The following is a 23,685-nucleotide window of genomic DNA, read 5'->3' as shown; positions in this document are numbered from 1 at the left end:
TTCGGAGGTGTGTTGCCTCAGGGAGAGGAGCTAGATGTAGAGAGGATAAATGGACACAGGTGTGACCACCGCCATCCTTGCCGCGGTACGGAGGCCTTTCTACAGGGGCCTTTGTGAGCTGAGTTAAAAATCGAAATTGAGAGAGTGCAATGCATTCTTAGTTTTTAAAATAAAATGCTAATAGAGAACGTTTTGTTTGTAAGAATGTAAAATGTTACATCTTTGTTTAGAATTTAAGAATAATAATTTGCTTCTGAGATCTTTGTGAGTGAGATTTGAAATCTTAAGTATGGTTTTTTCTTCCATGTTTTATACATATGCACGTATACCCATATATGTAAGGTATATAAAAGGAAAATAAGCGTTTCTGTATTCACATTTATATACACTTCCATAATGTGTATACTTCCAGTCACACTTAGGTCTAAGAGACCATGACTTGACTTGATAACCATGAGAGGGTAATCGCGCCTCCTGCGTTCCAGGCCTCACGCAGCCCGTGCCAGGTTTTGGAAGCAGGAGTTTGTCTGCAGCCACTTCGGGAAGCATGTGGTTGCCAGGATTGCCTAGAGCTCCAGGCTGTCTCCAGTCCCAGCCTCCCTGGGGTAGAAGCTGCCCTACCAGGGGCCTGGACATGGACGTTAGGGCCTGGAGCCAGGGACCGCTCCTGAAGCGGGGGGCTCCCCTCACGGCTGGGCATGAGAACCGAGGATAGGAGGCGGAACCAGCCTCGGGCCAGTGCACGGCCTCCCTGAAGTGCTTGCGGGAAGCCCCAGCTGCACTTTGCTGACCCCATAGACAGCACCTCACTCTGTGAGATCCCCCTGGCCCACCCCTCAGGTTCCTAAAATGATGAAGGTTTCCTGAGCTGTGAATTTTTAGGTCTAGGCTAAAAAGTCCTGGGACAGGCTCACAGGGTTCTTTATGTAGAAATGATGAGTGTGCTGGTGACTCAGAGCAGGCACTGCACCCTCACTCCAGGGTCCTTCGTGCCAGGTGGAAACGAGCGTGTGGGTCACCCAGAGTCCCTGCATCCTCACTCCAGTCACTGCTCTTTGGTTTCTTAATTAAAAGCCTAAAAGCCTTGATAATGAAAATGCATTCTCCCCAGAGAGTCGAGTTTCCGGTTATGGAGGCTCACCTGTAAATGCCGTGTCAGGTCAAATATGCTGAGATCTGGGCCAGGTCCTGCTTCCTGCCCACGGCCAAAGCAGGTACTTCATTTGGGAGGTGACCCAGGGAGATATCTGATGAGGCCTGCCGGTCCCCGAGGGATGAATCCGCTGGCCTTCACACTCTGCTCCGGCCTCCATCAGCTCCTTTCTACCTGCAAACTGCTGGCTTTGACGTTGCCATCATTGGAGATATGTTAGGGACTTAGTAGGGGTTGACACCCATAGGACCAGCAGATCGTGGAAAGGTGGGAACCAGGGCTGGGAGGGTGGTGACCACGGCCAAACTGAGAACCGTGGTGGGCTGGGAGGTCCATCTTCTGTCTAAAGTGTTTTTCAAAATATAAAACATAGTGTCTCAGGAGCATGAGAGGGCAGACCACAGACGGGGAGAACGCATCTGTAAAAGACTCATCTGAGAAAGGCTGTTATCCAAACCGTGCAAGGAACTCTCAAAACTCAACAAGAAAATGAACAACCTGATTAAAAATGGACCAAAGACCTGGACAGATACCCCAACAAAGAAGATACACAGATGGCAAATCTACACGTGGAAACATGACCCGCGTCTTATGTCATAGGGTGAGGCGTCACTGTGCACCCATCGGCCTGGCCAAAACACGAACTCCGACACTGCCGCGTGCTGGTGGGTGTGGGGGCATCAGGACCCTCACTCATCACTGGGGGAAGTGGGGCAGCTGCTGTAGGAGGCAGCGTGGCGGTTTTCCGTGGAACTAAGCTCTCCGACCACAGGAGCAATCACAGTCCTGGACGTTTACTCGGAGGAGCTAAAAGTTTGCTTCCATGCGGAAATGTGCACACAGACGTTGACAGCAGCTTTATAATTGCCAAAACTAGAAAGCAACCAAGATGCCCTTCAGCAGGTGAATGGATAAACTGTGGTATGTCAGATACTGGGATATTATTCAGCACTAAAAAGAACTGGACCCCTAAGCCATGAAGACAAGGAAGGATCTTAAATGCATGTTGCTAAGTGAGACTCCAATATGGAAAGGCTGCCTGCTGTCTGAGTCCAACCACAGCACAGTCTGGAAAAGGCAAAGCTGTGGAGACAGTCAAACAGTCAGTGGCTGCCAGGGGCTGGGGAAGGGAGAGATGAATGGGAGGAGCATAGGGGATATGGAAGGTGGGAAACAACTCCAGGTGGGGCTTTCATGGGGGATGCATGCCGTTCCACGTCTGTGAAACCCACAGAGTGAGCAGCAGCAGGCCGAGTCCTCGTGTGAACTGTGGACTGTGGGTGGTCGTGCCATGTTGATGCGGGTCTGTCGGTCGTACAGACATGCTGGTCTGGTGAGGGCAGGAGAATGATGGAGGCTGTGCCTGTGCTGGGAAAGGAGATAGGTGAGGACTCTCTGTACTTTCCTCTTGATTTTGCTGTGAACCAAAAACTGCTTTTAAAAATGTCTATTGAAAAGACAAACAAAAGAGTGCTGGCCAGACAACATCTGTGTGAGGGTGTGGCCTGTGTTCTACATTCAGAATTTCCGTTAGAATACACACATCTAAATTTTTCAAAGTTAAACCTTTGCATTAAGTAACTCGCTACCAAGTTACAGTATCAGCTTGAGCGCTGCCAGGATGGCCAGGATCCTGTATCCTGACAGGCTTCTCCCCTTGCAGGTGCAGTTGACGTCCATGGCCACATCCCAGTAAGCAGCAGGGCTGGAATCAGGAGTCAGGCTTTGCGGGACAGAGAGGAAGTGAGATCTGTAAGCACGTGGCTGAGGGCCGGCAGGGGGGAACCCATGGCAGGGGGCCGGCAGGGATGACTTTTTGATCAGTTTTCCTTATCGCTGAGGCCTTCCTAGACTTGGGGAGTTGGAGTCCCCACTCTCGGGTGCCTCAGAAACCAAAGGCTGCTCGTAATCCTCAAGTTCCAGATGCCTCAGGGGAGGTACCTGGGTTGTTGGGTGCAGTTCCGTTATTTGCTGCTCGGTGGGATTTGCCCACAGCATTTCTGGTTGTTTTTAAGAGCTGATGTTTGAGCTCCTTATAATCACATATGGATGTCGATCTACCAATAAAAGTTAAGAGCAGAATTTTAGTTCAAAGAGTTTTGAAAATGCTCAAGGTCGTGTACTAATGTATACATTACATTTGTGGAAATATCTAAAAGTCCAGGATTTATATTAAACACTTCTCTTGATTTTTGTGATATCTACCTGTCATTTTTCCATTTGATTAATAGATGTCAGAGGGCTTAAATTTTGAGTGCCTGAATTCACTGAAACTAAAACTTCTTACATCAAATGTAATTGAACTGAACGTAGCCAACAGTGCATGCTTTTATAAGTACTGATTAAAATATATATAAAAACACATATCCATGAACATGCAGATGGGGGCAACATGTTAAACCGTGGAAGTAGAATTAGTATTCTTTGTTTTCTGAGAAGACAAATTTTTAAAAAGCTAAGGGGTCTTATAACTTTTTAGTTTCCAACTTATTTGCCCTAAAGTGGAAGATTGACAGCAGCAGAAGAGGAGATCCTGCGCCAGTGCAGACTCTGGGAGAAGCGGGGTGAGTGCTGGAAGGAGCTGGCTGGAGGCAGAGCCAGGGAGGTGCTCAGACAGGCCAGGACGGCCTCAGGGCACGCAGCTCAGTGAGTGAGAAAAGGTTCACATTTCTTGGAGAGCCCTTGTCTCTGCCCACGGAAAACCCAAACTCCTTCCAACGGGGATGTGCATCTCATGTAAAAGTTGTTACTCCCAGAAAGAAAGCCAGTGGATGTAGAAATTTTATGTATGCAGAAATAATTTCAAATTTGTTTCTAACCTTATCCTTTTCTTCCCCCATCTTAATGTGTGGTGACTTTCTGCAGGTGACGCACACATCTTAGGAGAGCGCTGTATTTCAGTTGCTGTTGGCTCTGTTGTGACTTTGTGGTGTCCGATGTTCTTGTTCTGAGGTTCTGCCCAGAACGTGGCTCCTCCCTGCTGAGCGTTGCTTGTTGAAGGCCCGTGTGGAAACTTTCCCTGTAAGCTTGTTGCCCACAGCAGTCTTGGTTCAGAAATCTTTAGACCTCCTGAGACTCCACACAACCTTCTAAACTTTCTAGCGTGACCTTTTCATTTTACTGTTCTCCACTAACTCAGATGTTTTCCAGAATGTAAGTAATCTGCTGCATGCAGGGCGGGGAGTGCCCTCCGTTGGCTCTGGGGAGAAACATCGCTGTTTCTCCGGGTGGAGCTTCCCGCCCACCATGGTGTGCTCCAAGACGCAGCAGGGTTCCTTGGCAGAAGTAACCGTCGAAGGCCCGTGTCTCCGTGGCATGGTGGCTGTGGGTATGCGGCCTCGCGGCCATACCGGCCCCTCCCCATCAATGGCACCACGGAGAGGAGCAGGGGGAGGCCTGGGATCTGTCTCCAGAGTCACAGCTGTGCTTCCGAGACTGCGTCGTCCGTTTGTAACTAGACATGCAGAGAAAGTGTTGGAGATCAGCAGGAGACGGTGTCTGTCCCTAATGAGCTCAGGCATGCCCTTGAGAGGGTCAGGTTTCTGTGCGGCTGATCTGGACTCAGCCTGGCTGTGGCAGTGCAGGTGACTGCTGGGCTTTGGCAAGGCTGCACCCACTGTCCGTCTGAAATGGCCCCCTTCCCTGGCTCACGGTGCCAACTGGGTGCCCAGGCCTGTGTATGTGTCGGGGAAGGGGTGGGTGGGGGTCCTACTTTATTGCCGTATCCAATGGCACGCGGGGTCAGCACTCAGGAAACATGTGCTGTGTGGGTCAGCGATTGAGTTCAGAAACCTGGAAAATTCAGCAGTGTAGGCTTTGGGCATGACCCGTCCAGCCTTGGGGCTCTTTCTTTCTCTGAATTTCCTTCCATGGCATCCTCCTCATCCCAGGGGCCCCTGTCCCCGTATGGCTGTTGGCAGCTTCAGAGGTTCCTCTGCCTCCCCTCCCAGGCCCTGGAGTGGCTGGGACAGCTAGTGGCTGTGCAGACCCCACAGCCAGTAGATCGTTGGTGCCAACGCCTTGGGCCTGGGTTACCTGAGTCAAGGACTCCAGTACATGGCTGAGCTCACCCCGAATGTCTGGATCAGAAGGCCTTGGGTTACAGAAAGGTGGGAGTTCGATATCGAAGGACAGCCTCCAAAGCAGAAGGGGAAATGGCTGTGCTGGATGGGCAGCTAGAAGAGTCTGTGCACAGCCTGGGACCCAGTGCAGACACAGAGCTGACATGGGCAATGCAGTGACACGGCCACCGTGGAAGTCGGCAAAGTTATAGGCTTCAGATCGATATGGAGGGGCTGGTCTAAAACAATCCTCTGTTTCCTTTAATCCTAGCAACTGCTGGCTTTTGGGGTGGGGGAGTGAGATCTGTGGTGGCCGCGAGGAGAGACAGGGGTTTTAATTAAACCCCTCTTTCTGGGAGAGGGGAGTAGCCGTTTCTGTAGGGCAGTGAGCATCGTCATCTCAGGCAGCTCAGGCTGCTGTAACGAAACATCATTGACTGAGTGGCTTATGAAAAACAGGAATTTGTTTCTCACAGTTCTAGCGGCTGGAAGGCAGGATCAGGGTGCCGCACGGGTGGATTCTGGTGTGGGCTCCTTCCTGGTTGGCACACACCTTCTCTCTGGCCCTGACACAATGGGAGGGTGAGGGATTTGCTGGGCCCCTTTCTGAGGCACAAATCCCATTCAAGGGTCTCCAGCCTCGGGAACTCATCACCTCCCAAAGACCTCCTGACAGCATCACATTGAGGGTGAGGATTTCAACCTGTGTTTTGGGGGGCAGGCAGTTCGTAATCTTCACCCTCTTGGTGTATTTCTGACTCAACATTGAGTCTGCCTTTGGCTCTCCAGGGGACGGAGCCTGTGTGGACACTGAGCAAGGTCAGAGCTGCAAGCATGTACACATCGGGGGCAAGGGAGCTGCCAGGGGTGTGAGAAGGGGTTTCAGCGTCAATCGGAGCTGCTTTCCTGGCAAATGTACTCATAAGCTATCCTGGCAACATTTGCTTTTCACGAAGAGTCGATGAGGCAGTGGGGGCAGCAGGCGCTGTTGCCAGAAGCTTGGAACTGATGGGCAGCAGAGAAGGGGCAGAGGCCATGATCTTGGGGTGGTCAGCAGTGCCAGGTGTCTGCCCTCCAGGTCTCAAGTCTGTGATTGTGCAGACTGAGCAGACCGGGGCTTGCCAGCCAGTGTGGCTCTCATGCAGGTGATTATCGGGGTTGCTTTCTATGTAATGTTCCCTCAACCCCATCCCCCCCCCCCCACCAATTTCTGTGCCTAGCAGAAATGATGCTGCGTTTCCTTGATGAAGCCTTGAGTTTCCCATGGAGATGTAGGAATAGCACGATTTGGCTCACGTCAAAATACTTTGCAGTGAAGCTGCACGGAAGAGGATTCTAGGCTTCCATTTGACGTTTTCAACAATGCCTGAGTGTTACAGGACCGTCTTGCTTGTTAAAAAGCACCAGATGAAAAAGGCTACTGGTTAATAAAGGAGACTTTTTACATTAGCACAGAGAGGGTGGCTTGAGATAAATTCAGCGTAACGTAGGTGTGTTTGTAAGCCGTCAAAAGGACCATCTCTCTGCTGGCGACACATGTTTTCCGGTATTGGTTTTGTTCTGAAAAAGGATGACTGGCATTCGGCAGAGTCATTCCAGAATTCACCTGGAAGGTGTCCACATGGTGCCTTTTCTCCTGACATTCTGGCCACCACGAGGAATCATTCCTGTCTTCAGCACTAGCAGGAGACTTTTCCTGAACACCTGCTCCTCTTTGGCATTGTGGGTGTGAAGGGGTCAGAGTGACCCTGTCTTCATGGAGCTTTCAGACACCATGGGGATAGTGTGGCACAAGTGTCGGGCTCAGGGGGGACGGAGGCTTTCCCCCAGAAAACAGCTGCCGATTCCAGGATGGTCCTCGACCCCTCCTCCCTCTGTTCCTCTGCGTCATGTTTGAATTAAGGCTGTTCTATCGTAGCGGGGGTGTCATGTTAACTGGAAGTGTGCTTTTTTACTGGGCAGTAAGTAAATTAATGGTACATTTTCCAAGGACAGCGAGGTTTGATTTGATGAATCCAGTGGGGGAAAGGAGAAGGGGCTTGGCTGTGTGGGGATGTGTGTGATGGGAGCAGAATGGAACAGCCATGCAGGCTGTTGGGATGGAGGGGCCACGCCCGCATTTCCATGGGGTCCGTCGCTGTTTGTGCCACTAGACCTGAACCTCTGTCTCTACAGTAGTAAGGCATCATTCACGTCCCAGCAGGCCAAGTCCTCAGGAAAATGGGGCCAAAAAGTAGAAAACCATGACCGTAGAAGGTAACGGCACATGACTGAGCTTTCTGGGTGGTGCGTCCTTGTGGTAAAAACAGTCCTGAGCTGAACACCAGAATGAAAACGAACCGTCCTCCGTGCTAAAGGCGGAAGAGGTGTGCTTGGCTATCCGCAGTGCCTGCCTGTTTGGGCGGTGATTACTGCAGGTCACACGTGCTGTACAGGAGGAGGGCAGTGAACTCTGGAGCCAGGCTGGCCGGGTGCAAGTCCCAGCTCCATAGCCAGCTCTGTGATCTGGGACAATTCACCTATGTCCTCTGCCTCTCGGTTTCCTCCTCTGTAAAAGGGGGGTAATAGTCGCATCTATCTGAAAGGGCTATGTGAGAATTAAACGACCTTGTCAATGTAAGGGGCTGAGAACAGTATCTGCTCTTGGTGAGCAGAAGGATGACCAAGGAGGTGACCAGCAAAATACCCCTTTCGAAGCCTCAATACTGTTCCATAGTGAGCAAAGACACAGCTCCTCTATGGACGAAGCCATTAATAGTCGATCCTGGCAGGCAGAGTGCAGATTCCTTCGAATCAGAAATTTGAACTCTGGCCAGCGACTGCTGTACTGATTGAGTAAATCTTAGGATTTGTTGTTAATGGTAAAGTCTACAAAAACAGAAACAGTCTGAAGGAGTTTGAGAGGGTGTGGGCTCAGCTGCAATCTCTCCTCCCAAGGCCGTTGGTTAACATCATCTCCAGCCCTGTGGAAAGACAGCAGCAGTGAAGAAAATGTCGGACAAACATTTGGTGTGTTTGTACACTTCTCCCAGAAATCCTAAATGCTTTGCATGTTTCAGCTAATAATTCATTAAAATGGATTATGCTGACCATTTTATAACCTACTTCACTGCTCTCCTGTCTAAATCCATCCCTTTGTGACACATTTTTTACACTTGGCTCATTTTTTCAATTGTGTTTGCTGTCTTACTGCCATGTAAAGGATAAACGTGCATGTCTATGTTGATTGGACTGAGACAGCTAATGCTAAATATGTCTCTGTTCCTTGAAGGTTGACTTGTGATGGTGTCATTTAAGTCTCTTACTTTTTCCCCTTGAGTCAGCAAAATATTCCATGTTACTTTGAGCAAAACTTGCTCACTAGTGTTATGGAGGGTATAAAAGCAAATGGAATAAGTTTCCTGCCTTCAGGAGGATTGAAATCTCAAAGTCGGTATGACAGCATGGATGGGAGTCAGCTCAGTTTGCAGCTTTTAAAACATGTTGGAATCTTTCCTCTGCCACTTTTAATGGTGAGACCCTGAGCAAATCATTTCCACAAGCATCAGGCTCCCCATCTATGACATGGAAGTAAAAATAGCAATCTTGACAAAATTGTGATGACTACAGACGTGTACCTAACCTCTTATTTACCGCCTCCCGATAGAAGATATTGTAACTCATCGCATTTGAGAGCAGGTGGTGATCACCCCATCCTGTGAGATTCAAGTATAATAATTATCTGGAATCCCCCATCTGCAGGCGAGGAAGACCCAGCAGCCCTCACAATGTCTTCTGGAAACTGGATTTTGTTTGAAGGGTGAACTGACTCCAAGTTTCTTCTGTTTTCACGTATTGTCCTTCCTACGTGTCTCCTGGGGTTTTTCCCTACCTCCCAATCTACATTAACCTGATAACAGCCAGCTATGTTTTCTAGAATTCCCCTAAATTGACTCATGCCAAATACTGAATACAGTAGATTGGGAGGGTTCATTAAATCACGATAGAGCATCCTAAAGAAGGAAAGTAGACACCTTTGTTCTTAAAGGGTCTTCAGCCATCCCACCCTGGAGAAGGTTGCTGATTGCCTCTTCTCCTCGGGCAGTCTTACTACTATGCATCACTTTTTTTTTTTTTTTTTTTTCCTGAGATGAAGTCTCTGTCACTCAGGCTGGAGTGCAGTGTCATGATCTTGTCTCACTGCAACCTCCATCTCCTGGGTTCAAGTGATTCTCCTGCCTCAGCCTTCCGAGTAGCTGGACTACAGGTATGTGCCACCACACCCAGCTAATTTTTGTATTTTTGGTAGAGACAGGGTTTCACAATATTGGTCAGACTGGTCTTGAACTCTTGACTTCGTGATCCATCCACGTTGGCTTCCCAAAGTGCTAGGATTACAGGCGTGAGTCACCGCACCCGGCCTGCATCACTTTTTATGCCTCGTCTTCATCCTTACAGCTTCTCCTTCCTAGGGGCCTCAAGTCCCAACCCTGGAGTAAGGGTCACAACTGTCCATCTTCATGCAACACAGCTTAGTTCCCCTTCTTCTCCTCCCCACCATGCCCTATGGGCTGCTTTTCTACAACCAGAATGGAGACCCAGGGAGATCTGCTAAACTAAGACAGTTCTCACCCCTGGGAGAAAAATCTACTTCCCAGTTCTCAGTCCTGCTAAACTATTGTTAAGATAAAGAAGGACCATGATAAATCCTATTGGCTAAGAGAAGAAGATTCTCCAGGTTGCCATAGGATAAGAGAGGAAGTGACAGAATCTGCAGCCATTTGGTCGAATATGTGATATGTGAGTCATTCTGAGGAATACGTTAAAATTCTGTAGTCAGATCTTGGAAAATGATATTGCCAGTAGAGGGAAGAATGTAACAAAAAACCCAGGCAGAAAACAAGTGTGTGTGGAGAACAACAATAATGTGATGTGAATGAAGGGTTCGGTGTCATGAGTGAGAAATGGCTGACCGAAAGTAGGGAGATGCAGAGAGGAAAATACCACGGGAAGACTGAACATCACATTAAGTGATTTAGGTGATTCTGCCTGCAGTGCAAATATTTTGGGCTCTGAAGTGAAGTCATCAAAAGGTTTACGTCTGTAATGGAGGATTGGTCTAGATAGCCTCTCAGATCCCACTCGGCTTTGAGGTCCTTGATTCCGGGTCACACCTGCGGGTCTGGAGGGCAGTTCTTCAGGGTCATGAAGGAAGGATTCCAGGAGGCTGGAACATGAAGGACATTCAGGTGACCACATCAAGAGATCAAGTGGGGTAACAAGAGCCTGAACTAGAAGGAATGCAGTGTAAATATGAAGAAGAGGAAATGGGAAACTGACTAGAAACGATAAGTAGAGAAAAAGGGAAACGTGTGATTCCAAGGTTTAGAACAGTATTTGTAAGTTACAGTCCCACAACTTCTTGCATAAACAGTATCTAAGAGAGTCATTTTAAAAAGAATAGCAAACTTCCAAGTTCCACTGAAAGACATCAGCATCTCTGTGGAGTGAATTGGGGAAAGAGAATGAAGAAGTCTGTTCAACTTTTAGATATACAAAATGTGAATTGAATTGCATGAGTGACACCAACAATGTGAAGATATTTAACAGGAGCTCTTTTTTCCCTTTTTGGCCTGTAGTATTTAATCCTTCTATCATCATTATCGTCCTTTCTCTAATTTAATGTCTTTGAACCTTTATTCAAAAATCCACTATGTATAGGTAACATGTTTGTGAGATTATTACTAGACCCTCTAGGAGGTTTCATTAACCCAGTTTTGATAGTTCAGGTAAGTCCTCCACCATTTTTTTTCCAAGTTGTCTTAGCTCTTTTGGGTTCTTTAAATTTCCAGACACATTTTGGAATCTGCTAGTTCATTTCTACTGAAAAAAAAAAATAAAATAAAATCATGCTGGGATTTTGATTGGAATTGCATTAAACCTCTGATCCACAAGGGCAGAACTGACATCTTAACAATATTGAGCCTGCTGATCCATGAACACAGTATATCACTTCATTTATTTAGTTCTTTAATTTATCTCAGCATCACTGCCTGCTTTACAGTGCATAGATCTTACACATCTTTTGTCAGATTTAGTCTTAATATTACTTTGTAAATTTCCATTTCCAATTATTTCTTTGCCAGTGTATAAAGAGATAAATACTGCTTATGGAAAGTTTGCAAGATACAAGCTAAACACAAACTCACTTATTAGTAAGTAATTTATTATTATTAGTTTTAGTGGCTTTTTGTGATTTCAGGAGATTTTCCACACGGGTGATCACGTCACCTGCAGATACAGATAGTTTTAAATCTTATTTTCTAATAAGGGTGCATTTTATATGTTTTAACTTGCCTTATTGCACTGACTAGACTCCAAAAAAATGCTGAAAAGCAGTGAGAAAAAAGTCATCAGGTGGGATGGTAAATACAGCCCTTGTTCTTCCATTTTGACCTGAAGCACCCAGTGTGATCATTTTCTCATTTGATTTTTGTGAGGACTTTTTGTTTCCTTTTTTTCCTTTATTTTTTTTTAAAATACACTTTATCTTTTAGGCAGTTTCACGTTCACAGAAAAATTGAGGGAAAGGTGCAGAGAGACCTTCTATATGCCTTCCCTTCCCCCACGTGCACGGCCTCCCCAAGTAACAACACTCCTGCCCAGAAGGAGCATTTGTAATAATTGAAGAACCTACGTTGACATATTGTCACCCAGAGTCCGCAGTTTACATGAGGGCTCCGTCTTGGTGCTTGTTCTATGGGTTTGAACAAATATGTCATGACATGTATCCACCATGATAGCATCGTACAGAGCAGTTGCACTAAAATCCTAAAAATCTCCGTGTTTCACCTCCTCATCTCTCCCTCTTCCCAACACCTGGGAAGCACGGACATTTTCACTCCATAGTCTGGCCTTTTTCGGGATGTCCTTTAGTTGGAAGCTTACAGTATTTAGTCTTTTCCGAGGGGCCTCTTTTGTGTAGCCGTGCATGTTTAAAGTTCCTACGTGTCTTTTCATGGCTTGACAGCTCACTTCCCTTCAGTGCTAAAGAATATGCCATTGTTTGGATATATCACAGGTTATTTATCCACTCACCTAGTGAAGAACATTTTGGTTTCTTCGTTGCCTCCAAGTTTGAGCAATTATGAATAAAGCTGGAAGAAAATTAGCAATTACGATTAAAGCTTCTATAAATGTCCATGTGCAGGTTTTTCTGTGAACACAAGTTTTCAACTCCTTTGGATAAATACCTAAGAGTGCAATTGCTGGAGCACATGTTAAGAGGATATCTCGTGCCCATCAATGATACACTGGATACACAAAATGTGGCACGTATATACCACGGAATACTATGCAACCATAAAAAAGAATGGGTTCCTGTCCTTTACAGGGACATGGATGAAGCTGGAAGCCATCATTCTCAGCAAACTAAAAGAGGAACAGAAAACCAAACACCACATGCTCTCACTCATAAGTGGCAGTTGAACAATGAGATCACATGGACACGGGGAGGGGAACGACACACACGGGGGCCTGTTGGGGGGTGGGGGCAAGAGGAGGGAGAGCATTAGGACAAATACTTCATGCATGCAGGGCTTAAAACCTAGATGATGGGTTGACAGGTGCAGCAAACCCCCATGGCACATGTATACCTATGTAACACACCTGCATATGTATCTAAGAACTTAAAGTAAAATGTAAAAATAAAAAATAGGGAGTATAGTTTGGTAAGACAATGTGATAATTTTACAAACACAAAACATGTCATACCCACTTCCCCACCTCCCTCAAGTGCTTTCAACAGCATCCTGTTGCTGTTATTAAGAGAATAACATCTACCATCATCTCCCAGCCCCTGCCTGCCTGCCTTCATTCTTGTCTTGTGCCACTTTCTCCCGTGCTTACTTCCTTGCACGTGCCTGTTTCCTGCTGCAAGAGGCATTCTGCACGCACCCCCATCTCTGTTTAGACCGTGGTGTTCCTACACTCCACCCCCCTCAACAAGCAACCTCTACTTCTCTCCAGACTGCAAGGGGATCATACCTTCCAGAATGCATCGGTTTTCTACCTCTCATCCCAAGATACGCCAGATTCTTTTACAGCATAAATTTAGAGAACCCCGCTTCCCTTTCTTTGGTGCGCTTTCCTCAATTCTTCATCAGAAACCCATTAGACTGATTGTCATATTAGTGCCCATTCTCCCCATCAGGCCGCAAGTTCGTGTGAGCAGGGGCCGCAGTCATGTTGGTGAACCACGGTATTCTCAGTGACTATCCATGTGCTTAGAAAGTATTTGCTGAATGGGTAAATGGGTCTGCAGTTCCAACCAAAGCTAGAAGCTTGACTTTGGAAGAATGAAAGTAGATAACATCTCCAAAGCAGACCCCATAGCATGAAAAAAGAAAGGAAGAACGGAGGCAGAGCTGAAGGATGAATATTGGCACAGGAGTAGGTGAGACTTTGATGTAGTTTGAACTACATCAAAATCTTAACAGTAGCCATTTCAGGATGACAAGAGAACAATATATTGTTTTTGTTCATTCTTTTCAACATTTGCAAAGTTTTTTGCCTTGAGTGTAGTCACTTTTGCAATCAGAGGTTACAGTGCTTGATGGAATGAGGCCATGAAGCACACACACCACCGAGTTTCTAACACAGAGCAATCTGTGAGGAAGGATGGAGACACAGGAAAGGTTCATTTTAAAGCAATGCAGGTGTTTTCTTTATAAAGGCAAAAGACATTTTTTAAAGTGTTTGCATCATACACAAGTCTGCTAAATTTGGTCAAGAAACAGAGAAAACAGTAACAGAAGAACACTTTAGCCCACAAGGAGACCAGCACACCCAGCTCGAGACCACTCCAGATGAGGAGTGGAGAGTGGTTTCCTCACAGCTGACCCACAGGATCGGGTAACACAAGCAGAAGGGAAACATGGGGACCACAGAGACATCAGACTGTGGACTTCATAGCAAGAGACAGCAACACAAACTAGCGGAGTAATTAAAAACTATGGTAAAAAGAGGTCCCCATTCTATTTTAACCTGAAATCAGTGGCACGGGGACCACCACACCACCCTGCAGTTGCCTCCTCCCTCCCCCACACACAGCAGCCTCCTGGGACAACATCCTACTTCCAACTTGCAGTTGCCTCCCGTCCCACCCCCCCACAGTGGCCCCCTACGACAACATCGTACTTCCACCCTGCAGCTGCCTCCCATCCCCAACACACAGCAGCCTCCTGGGACAACTTCCTACTTGCCGGCCACAGCCTGGAGCCCCCAAAGCATGGAGGGGCTTAGCGAGCCACACAGCATTCCCCCTTCACACCTGGGAAGTCAGCCCCTCACTGAAGTGGGTCCTGTGCCCACCAGCTGTGCACGATCAGAGGTGTGAGGTTATGGACCTGGTCACCCACTGTGCAGAGAGGCGTGAGGTCATGGACCTAGTCACCCGTTGTGCACGATCAGAGGTGTGCAAGGTTCCAGACCTGGTCACCCACTCTGCACAATCAGAGGTGTGAGGTGATGGACCCGGTCACCCGCTGGGTATGAATAGAGGTGTGGGTGGTTAGTGACCTGGTCACCAGCTCTGCACAATCAGAGCCATGCGAAGTTGCAGACCTGGTCACCAGCTGCACCCAATCAGAAGATTTTGAGGTTAGGGACCTGGTCACCTGCTGTGCACAGAAGTGTGAGGTTATGGACCTCGTCACCCGCTGTGCATGATCAGAGGTGGGCCAGGTTAGGGACCATGTGCGTGGTGATGGACCTGATCAGCAGCCAAGACACCTGACGTTTCCAGTGTCATCCCGGCTTCTTTCAAAACTGGAAAAGTCTTCAGATATTTCCCAAAAGCTTGTCCATCTTTGAAAACGATATGCGTGTGCACAGGTGATACCGATGACTGAAGATTGAAGTTTAGAGCATTCCAGCCCCATGCCCATGTCCCATCCCATCTGCGAAAACTTGAGCACAAACATCTCCCTCTCTGAAGCTCCCTGAACCCTGTGGCAGGCCTGAGACTCAGGTCCAGTGTCCTGTCAGTTACACTGAACAAAATGTAATTCAACACTGGCCATGGGCCCTGTGCTTTAAAAACCACATATAAATCTCCCAAAGAACTACAATCTATGAAAGCTTTCATGGCTAGTATTTTAAGAAGACTGATCAGTCTTGACGTAAATCAAAGCCGACACTGCCCAAATTCACTCTGACCCGAGCTTCGTGCACAGGCAGCCATTGCCTGGCCGTCAGGGTGACCAGCAGCCTGGGTACAGACAGGACCAGCGCCGGTCCCTCCCTGCACCTTAAGGGGGCTTCTGAGCTGCTGTCCATGATCAGTGATGGTGACGCCCAGAGCAGCTTTCCGGGAAAGCAGTAAACCTTTCAGGTCCTCACCTCACGAGGATGGCCAGGTATAAATCAACCACCTTTGTTACTGCCCTGCCATTCTCAAAGAGGGGATGGGTTAAACTTCTTTATCCACATGCCCAACACAAGGCACACCTGCTCCAGCACGAGGCTCATCTACTCAATCCCGGGAAACTCACACAACCCACAATCAGAGGCCGCACACAATCAGAGGCCGCGCACAATCCGAGACTGAGCACAATCAGAGGCCGCGCACAATCCGAGACTGAGCACAATCAGAGACCACACACAATCAGAGGCTGCACAGAGACCACACACAATCAGAGACTACACACAGAGACCCACACAATCAGAGGCCACAAAGAGGCCAGAGGCCACAATCAGAGACTATACACAATCACAGGATGTGCACAATCAGAGGCCATGCACAGTCTCTGCAACCTCATCAGAAACTGTTTCTGACCATTCACCTGAGGCCACCAAGTTTAAATGAGAGGCCCAGGTTTTAAAAGACAGCAGGAGTTCTCTGAAGGCAAACTCCGTGCATTCCACCATCAGCACCATTTGTGCCTGTCACGGTCAGGAAGAACCACAACCACGTCTCGGTGCCCTTGCAGTGCAGGGCGCTGCGTTTCTCCCCCTTTCCAAACCCGCGGCGGCTCCTGGCGACCCAGCGCCTCTGCTCAGCCACACGCCCCCAAGGCCTTCCTCCCTCACCCCACAGGGGAGCTCCCGCAGCCGGGCTATCTGGCTCATCACTCCGATTCAGTCACTTACACCCTCATTCCAGGCTGAAAATCTCTTCTGAAAATATCCAAATCTTACCCACGTCAGGCTCCATCTTTTCCCCAGAGCTCCTCATCCCCTCCAGAGCAGCAGCCCTGGTGCCCGTGCAGCCGGGGCCTGTGGGCAGATCCGTGGGCTCAGAATGCCCAGCCCCTCAGCCCCTCTGTGTGTCCCCTTACTCCCTGCTCCCTGGCGTTAATGCCCTCCGTCTTCGATTTCCTGATAGGCAAAAGGGGGTTAATTCTAAGAGTGCTAACCGAACTGGATCACTTAACACCATGTCGGGCCCAGAATACCCCTTGATCAATGACAGGTATTGCTGCGCTCTTACCATTGCGCTGGGTCCAGGTTTCCTGTGAGCCCTTTAGGCTCTTTGCCGTAAAGGCCACTCAATGGTCCTGTGCAAGCCTGTCTGTGGCAGACGGACAGGTGAGTGGCCGATGCACACGTGTGATGCTGAATGGGATTGTGCAAAGCTGGCCCCGCGTATTGTGGTCAACGTAAGAAAAAAGTCGCCCATGCTTGCTTGCTGCTGCCCTGCGGTGTCCAGAAGGAGCCGCTTAAAGGCAACTCCGCCGCACCTACCTTCTTGGAAGGAGACGGCAAGACCAGATTGGCTGGAGCTGGGAAGTTGTGCGCTACAGATCAGGGCTGCGTAACCCAGGGAAGGCATCACTCAAAACACGTGCTGGAGGGCAGCCAATCCGACCCGACCGTCCACCTCCAGGGTCAGCCATGGGGCTCCACTTGATGTGTCATCCTGATCACCCCTCACAGAGCAAATGAGCCTTTGACTTCAGCCTGTCCTAGGTACAACACCGACTCCCACCTCCCACGTCCTGAACCAGCCTGTTCCGGGGATTGCTGTGGAGGTAGAGGAGCAGGCCCAAGACATCTAGTGGCATTTCCTGGCAAGGACACTCACCATGCTCGACCATAAAACTCGGGTCAACTGGTTTTTCGGAGGGACTGGAATTTACTTGTGGCACGCATGGATACTGATTGACCCAGGGAGGGGCACGGAGGAGGCTGAAGGAAAACCCATGGTGACTGCGCCAGGCATTCCCGCACACACCGACATCTTCAGACTGGGGCGGCGTCCTAGTCTTACAATCAAACCGAAAGCCCAGAGAAACTAGGGACCTTGTCCAAGACCAGCAACAGGTATGTGGGCAGCTGGGATTCAACTAAGTCCTTTCCTGGATCCATCCGCGCTGCTCCCTGCCCCCACTCCCACCACCCCGCCATGGCCCCTGATCGACACAGCAGGTCTGAACATCAGGCACCCCGCACGCAGAGTACGGAGCAGAGCCGGCTTCCGCAGTGGGATCTCACACACATCCCACTCCCCTTCTTGCCGAATGCCTCGGGACTCTGTGCGGTATGGTCTGCAGATGTGGCCTCACTCTGCGCTAGGAGATCCGGGTGGCCGGCAACGTTTTGCAGAGTGCTCCTCCAGACGGGGCTCGTCGGCTGATCCATGAGACACAGGACACCTGAGAGAAGGGCCGACAAACCCCACAAAGTCGCTCCCAACGTGGAGAGGACAGGACCACAGCGGGGCTCTCGCAGTCCACGCTTTGGACAGGTCTTGCTGCAAACTGTGGTGCTCGTCAGGCGCGAGGAAGTTTCCCAGGGCAGGAGCTCTAAGTGACACAGCAAAAGCTACACAGGCGATGCAGCAGGATGTACTTCAGCTCAGGGCTCAGGAACCACGGGGTGCAGCGTGGCCTGCAGCAAACCAGACACATCAGAAGCCAATGTCCCACCTTTTACATTCAGTGACATTGAACGGAGGGAGTTATCTGTAGCAATCATCTTCCTGGGGGACCCGTACAGCACGCATGACCACCGACACTGACCACGAGTCCTTCCTAGGTCCTGGGGGCTACCCCACTTTACACGCACGGTTCCATGCACAAATCTACGCGTGGCAGTTGTTAGCCCCAGCTTAGAGATGAGGAAAACGCTGCTGGAAAAGCTAAGTGAGAAAATCAGACTTCAGCACACCTGCCATCTCCAAGACCACTACTACTTTATGTGCTAAGGTCTCAAGGGTTGGGTGTGTGGCATTTTAAGTGACTAATTGTAGGTGGTTTTCTTCTCTCCTACACCTGTTTAGCCTGAAAGTGCACGTACATGCTCTGCTGCAGGTGCACTGCCGTATGTAGAGCAGCAATGCTCTTTCCTGCCTCGGGTTCTCGTCACTGCCTTCCGGAAAATCTCACCTGCTTTACAGCCAAGCCAGGTAGGCCTGGTCAGCCGCACAGTGAAACTCCTGCAGTGTCAGAGCTAAGTGCTGGCTGAGACTTTAACGGCGAAGACAGTGGAGTAATGGGGATAAACTGAGCAAAACTGTATTGTAACGCAGATGAACGTCTAGAAGCAAAAGAAACTGACACCCCCTAAGAGAGCAGGCGACTGTCTCTTACTATGATGTTAATAGCAGCTTGCTGTTTCCAGTGTCCCCGTGTGCCAGGGTTTCCAGTCAGCGTTTGTGTTTATCTGCTCTTGGGCTACCTGATCAAACCTCTGCCGAGATCAGGGATATCTAAATTGACCCAGTATCTGCAGGCTGGCTGCTCAGAGGCCGTGGTGTGGAACGGCCAGGACATCGCTTAGCCATACGGGGCACAAGCACGTCACTTGCCACTCCTGTCTTTCTCTTTCATCAAACCCTCTTTTCTCCTGAATATTGACCATAGCAAAGTCATTAGCCTTTGAGATGCATTTGAAACATCAACTTGCTTTGTTCAAGAGGTTTAAGACACACGTAAGTCTTTCTTGCCATGCTCAACACACACAGCCGGCCGTTTCTGAAGTCAGTGTTTCTGGAACAAAAGCCTCGGCCTGCCCCAGTGAACATTCACAATGAGCACACTGTCACGAGGCTGCTTGGCCAACCAGCAGGGGGCAGGACAGAGCTGCAGGGGCCACGTGGGGTCCCTGCAACCCCGCCCCACTCCCTCAAATCAAGACCGGTGCCTCCTGCCAATCCAGCGGTTTCCTCCAAGGGGAATAGGCCTCTTCAGCTGCTACTGCACTGATTTCAGACGGCTCAGCCAATGGGGCAACAGATTCAACAGAGTTCCATGTTGTTTAAGGAAAACTTCTGTTACCAGGCAACCTTAGTACCATATTCAATGTAAAATAACCAACAACATTGTTTCCAAAACAACATGCTACTAGTGCCTTATCCTTCAATGCTGCTTAAACACGGAAAAGTATGAGGAAAAAAGAGCATGGCACTTACTTCTTAAAAAATAACACCTCTTCCAGGTTATTTTTACCCCTATCATAAAGACTTAGAACTGTGGATTCCCTACAGGAACGTGGAGTGGGGGTGGATCCCCACGCTGACCCAGCCTCACCCCAGGTCAGTCTTCCCCCCCACCACGGGGTTCACACCTCTCCAGGCCCTGTCACCTCATCAAGGAAAGGTGGGGTCTCTGAGCTCTCTTCACAGGAAGCACCCGAACGGGAGCTAGAGACACAGACACACCCACAACTGCTTTGAAATCCTGAACATATTTAAGGACTTCATTATTAGCTTTTTAAAACTGTAAGAACAAAGTGAGCCTGGTTTTAACCTCTCTGCCACAATAACACCATGTCCATCTGTCTTTTACTGTTTGTTCCTTCTCCAGCAGCCGCTGTCTGGCTGGCCGACTGCAGAAGAACAGCCTCTGGTACCCCTGGGAAGCCCTCGGTAAAAGCGTGAACACCACGATCACGTCTCAGGACACCCCACATGTTAGGGTCGCCCACAGACCGCCATTCCCAGTGCCTAGAAGGCACTGAACGGGCCTCCTGCTCTTTGTAAATGTCAACTTTCCTAAGCTAAGTTGTGTTGAAAATTTTTAACTGCAGTCTACACGTACTTCTTTGTGTCTTGTTTTTATCCTAGAGGAATATTTTTATGGAAAATTAAGTTTGCAAGGTTGAAGGATTTTCTGAAAGTCGACTCCTAATCCTGGAAGAAAAAAAAAATGGGCCAAATGTGGTGCTCACGCCTGTAATCCCAGCAGTTTCGGAGGTTGAGGCCAGGAGATTGCTTGAGCCCAGGAGCTCGAGACCAGCCTGGAAAATATGGCAAAACCCTGTCTCTACTAAAAATACTACTACTACTACTACTACTACTACTACTACTACTACTACTACTACTAATAATAATAATAATAAAGCTGGGCGTGGTGACGTGTGTCCAGTCACAGCTACTCAGGAAGCTGAAGTGGGAGGATCACCTGAGCCCAGGAGGTGAAGGCTGCAGTCAGCCCAGATTTGCATCACTGCACTCCAGCTTGGGCGACAGAGTGAGACACCGTCTCGAAAAAACAAAAAGCAAAAACAACTGTATAAATCATTATAGAAGGGAGCTGGCCAGGCGCAGTGGCTCACGCCTGTAATCCCAGCAATTTGGGAGGTCGAGGTGGGCAGATCACCTGAGGTCAGGAGTTTGAGACCAGCCTGGACACTATGGCAAAACCCCATCTCTAATAAAAATACAAAAATTAGCGGGGCATGGTGGTGGGTACCTGTAATCCCATCTACTGGGGAGGCTGAGGCAGGAGAATCACTTCAACCCCGGAGGCGGAAGTTGCAGTGGGCCGAGATTGCGTCACTGCACTCCAGCCTGGGCAACAAGAGCGAGAGTCCACTTCAAAAAATAAAAATAAAAATGAAGGGAGCTTATGTTTTTTATTTAAGGGAAGGGAGAAGAACATTCAGTATTTATACCTCTCAAGCACACATCTCCAGTGGTGTCCTAAAGTATTCAAGATACACATTCCTACAAATATAGCTCAAAACTACTCACCAAGTTACATGCTAAAAGCACATGCATTGTAAGAATGCTACATTATATTTTTTGAGCATCTGTATCCAATATTTTAGCATACTGGCAGTTTTCCCTTCAGGTGCTGTATGCCTAAATTATTACATGTTTAGTCATTCATTTTAGAATTTATGACTATTATGCTTTAGGCAATAAACATAAGCTACTAAAGTAATGACTTAGGGGAAAAGTTACTAAGTTAACTTGGAAGTTAAACTTTGCAAACTGAATTTGTTGGACCTCATTCAAGCTAGATGATCAGTTTTTTAAATTGTTTCCTGTGTGTTTCCCTCCAGGATGGAAATAGCTTCACTCTCATCCACTGTGCACACTGCAGCCCACGCCTCTCGTCCACCGCGCCACACTGCAGCCTGCAATTCACCCTGTACCAGGCTTTCCACACCGTACCTGAAAGTCACTAAGTATAACCAAGAAGGAAATGAAAAGCAGATAAATGACCTCCACCCCTACATCCAGCATGCAAATGTTAAACATTCATCAAAGTAAAACCAAAATCCCACGTTAGCTCACGATTGTAACTGGTAGAGTTATGTGCATGGCAATTTAAAAAGTCTAGTTAAGTAAAAACCTAATTGAGACTCTCAAGAAAGACATCTGCAAAGATTGACAGTGAGGAGAGGACTTCACTCTGCATCCAGCCTGTTCTGGAAGCCACGGCCAAATGCCAGGTTGTATAGATCCGAAAAGCAGGAAAAAACAAGTGTTGAAAGGTGTACAGTCTCAGCAATGTACAAATTCGATGTAGGATGCTCAGAAACCTTGAATTTCCAATCAGGAAACAGCAACATGAGCAAGTTTCCCAGCAGTGCCCACTTTCTACCTACGGCACGTGTAACAGTTACGCTGGCCACCTCCGGGGGGACAGAGGCTTCCTGGTCACATTCGCTCTGGCAGCCACACAGCTGGCCCCGCCAAACACCTGTCTAATACTGAGGAACCACTCTCTCCCTGGGCTTTGCTCACTCTAGCCAGGAGAGCATATTTACAGAGTACTTTACTGAGTCCTCGTTCAATGCGTCAAGCTTGTTGAAGGCAGGGCAACCCCATTCTTGGCCCAATTAAGTGAACTGAGCAGAGCAAATGCCTCCAGTTGGACGGCACTCAGTCACAACAGCAGTGGCCACTGTTCACAGGGCGCTGGCTTCGTGCCGAGAACAGTTACAAGCGTCTTCTCTCTGTCCGAGGAATGTGCACTGCAACCCTGTGGGGCCGTTTGCAACGTCCACCAGAGTTCTGAGGCAGCCAAGTCCAGGCTGTCCGTGGGCCTTGCCACGTGGCCGTCCACGTCCCCTGCAGATCAGACCTCACTGCAGGGACCACGGGTTCCAGGGCTGCCTTGAGGCACATGCTCCCTTCACCACCTCCTCCTGGCCCCTGACATCAACCCTCACCACTGCTGCCAACACTTGATTTTCTCATGGCTCCTGAGGGGCCTGTTCTGCCCTTCCCTGCTCCCTGCGTCCGGCTTGGAGGGTACCCACATCAACGCCAACGCTCACGTAATCACCAACCTTTCCACGGGGCTGGATGCCTAGGAGTCTCAATATCAGAAAGTCAGATTCCTGTGCTTGTTGGAGAATTTCTTCCCATTGTACAAGTGAAGGAGATAAAATTCTAGGTGCCTGCAATAACCTCATTTCCACAACGAAGCAACTTCAGTAGTAGCACAAAACAAACAAACAAACAAAAAAAGCTTTTTTTTTTTTAAACTTCTTTTATACAAGCTAAATACAATTTAATTTTTACATCCACGTTCTCATCAGCTCCCACCTGGTGAGCAGGCAAATAGTAATTTTCAAAGAAACAAATTGTTGCATAATTTTAACACTTAGCATTATCACTATTAAGCAAGAAGTATCCCAAAAATACATGATGATCTTGTTCTCACGTTCAAAAATTGATTGTCACACAGTGAAATAACACTTAATGCAAAGGAAATTTTCTTTTCAGGTATCTGTCCTGGAAAAGAAAAAAAAAAGATTTCTGGCAAAGAGATAAACATTAATTATGTAACAATCCAAAATGCCTCTGGGAAAAATGATGTCATCCAATTAGTTCTTTGAAGTGTTACAAATGCAGCTGAGTTTTAATAGTAATTTCTCCATAATTATCAAAAGAGTCTTTAAAAATCTTAGTGCTGAAATAACTATAAATGGATATAATACGCAAAGCAGAAGAGTTAACATTTGGGGTAGATTTTGGCCCATATTTTTAACATATGTATAGTTATTCACCTAGTTGAAGCTTATCCCTCTCCTCCTAGGCTCTTCAAGACTGATTTTCAAACATAGACTGGCTTTTGGTACATGAAGGCAGCTTTAAAAGATGTCAGGATCAGGCCGGGCACACTGGCTCAAGCCTGTAATCCCAGTATTTTAGGAGGGCAAGGTGGGCCGATCATTTGAGGCAAGGAGTTCGAGACCAGCCTGACCAATATGGCAAAACCCAGCCTATATTAAATATTTTTGTAATTAGCC

At 48.2% G+C, this 23,685-nt stretch overlaps 1 long non-coding RNA gene across 1 annotated transcript; it reads left to right on the top strand.

Annotated features, from left to right (window-relative positions):
- The first annotated feature begins 20,000 nt into the window (after positions 1-20,000).
- LOC144334826 (uncharacterized) lies at positions 20,001-23,074 on the top strand. Its single transcript, XR_013405070.1, has 2 exons — positions 20,001-20,172; positions 21,484-23,074. It is a non-coding gene; the product is annotated as an uncharacterized LOC144334826 (long non-coding RNA).
- The last annotated feature ends 611 nt before the right edge of the window (positions 23,075-23,685 follow it).

The sequence above is a fragment of the Macaca mulatta genome, chromosome 15 (assembly GCF_049350105.2).
Source record: "Macaca mulatta isolate MMU2019108-1 chromosome 15, T2T-MMU8v2.0, whole genome shotgun sequence".
NCBI classification, from domain to species: Eukaryota; Metazoa; Chordata; class Mammalia; order Primates; family Cercopithecidae; genus Macaca; species Macaca mulatta.
This window is presented reverse-complemented; position numbering and strand designations above follow the sequence as displayed.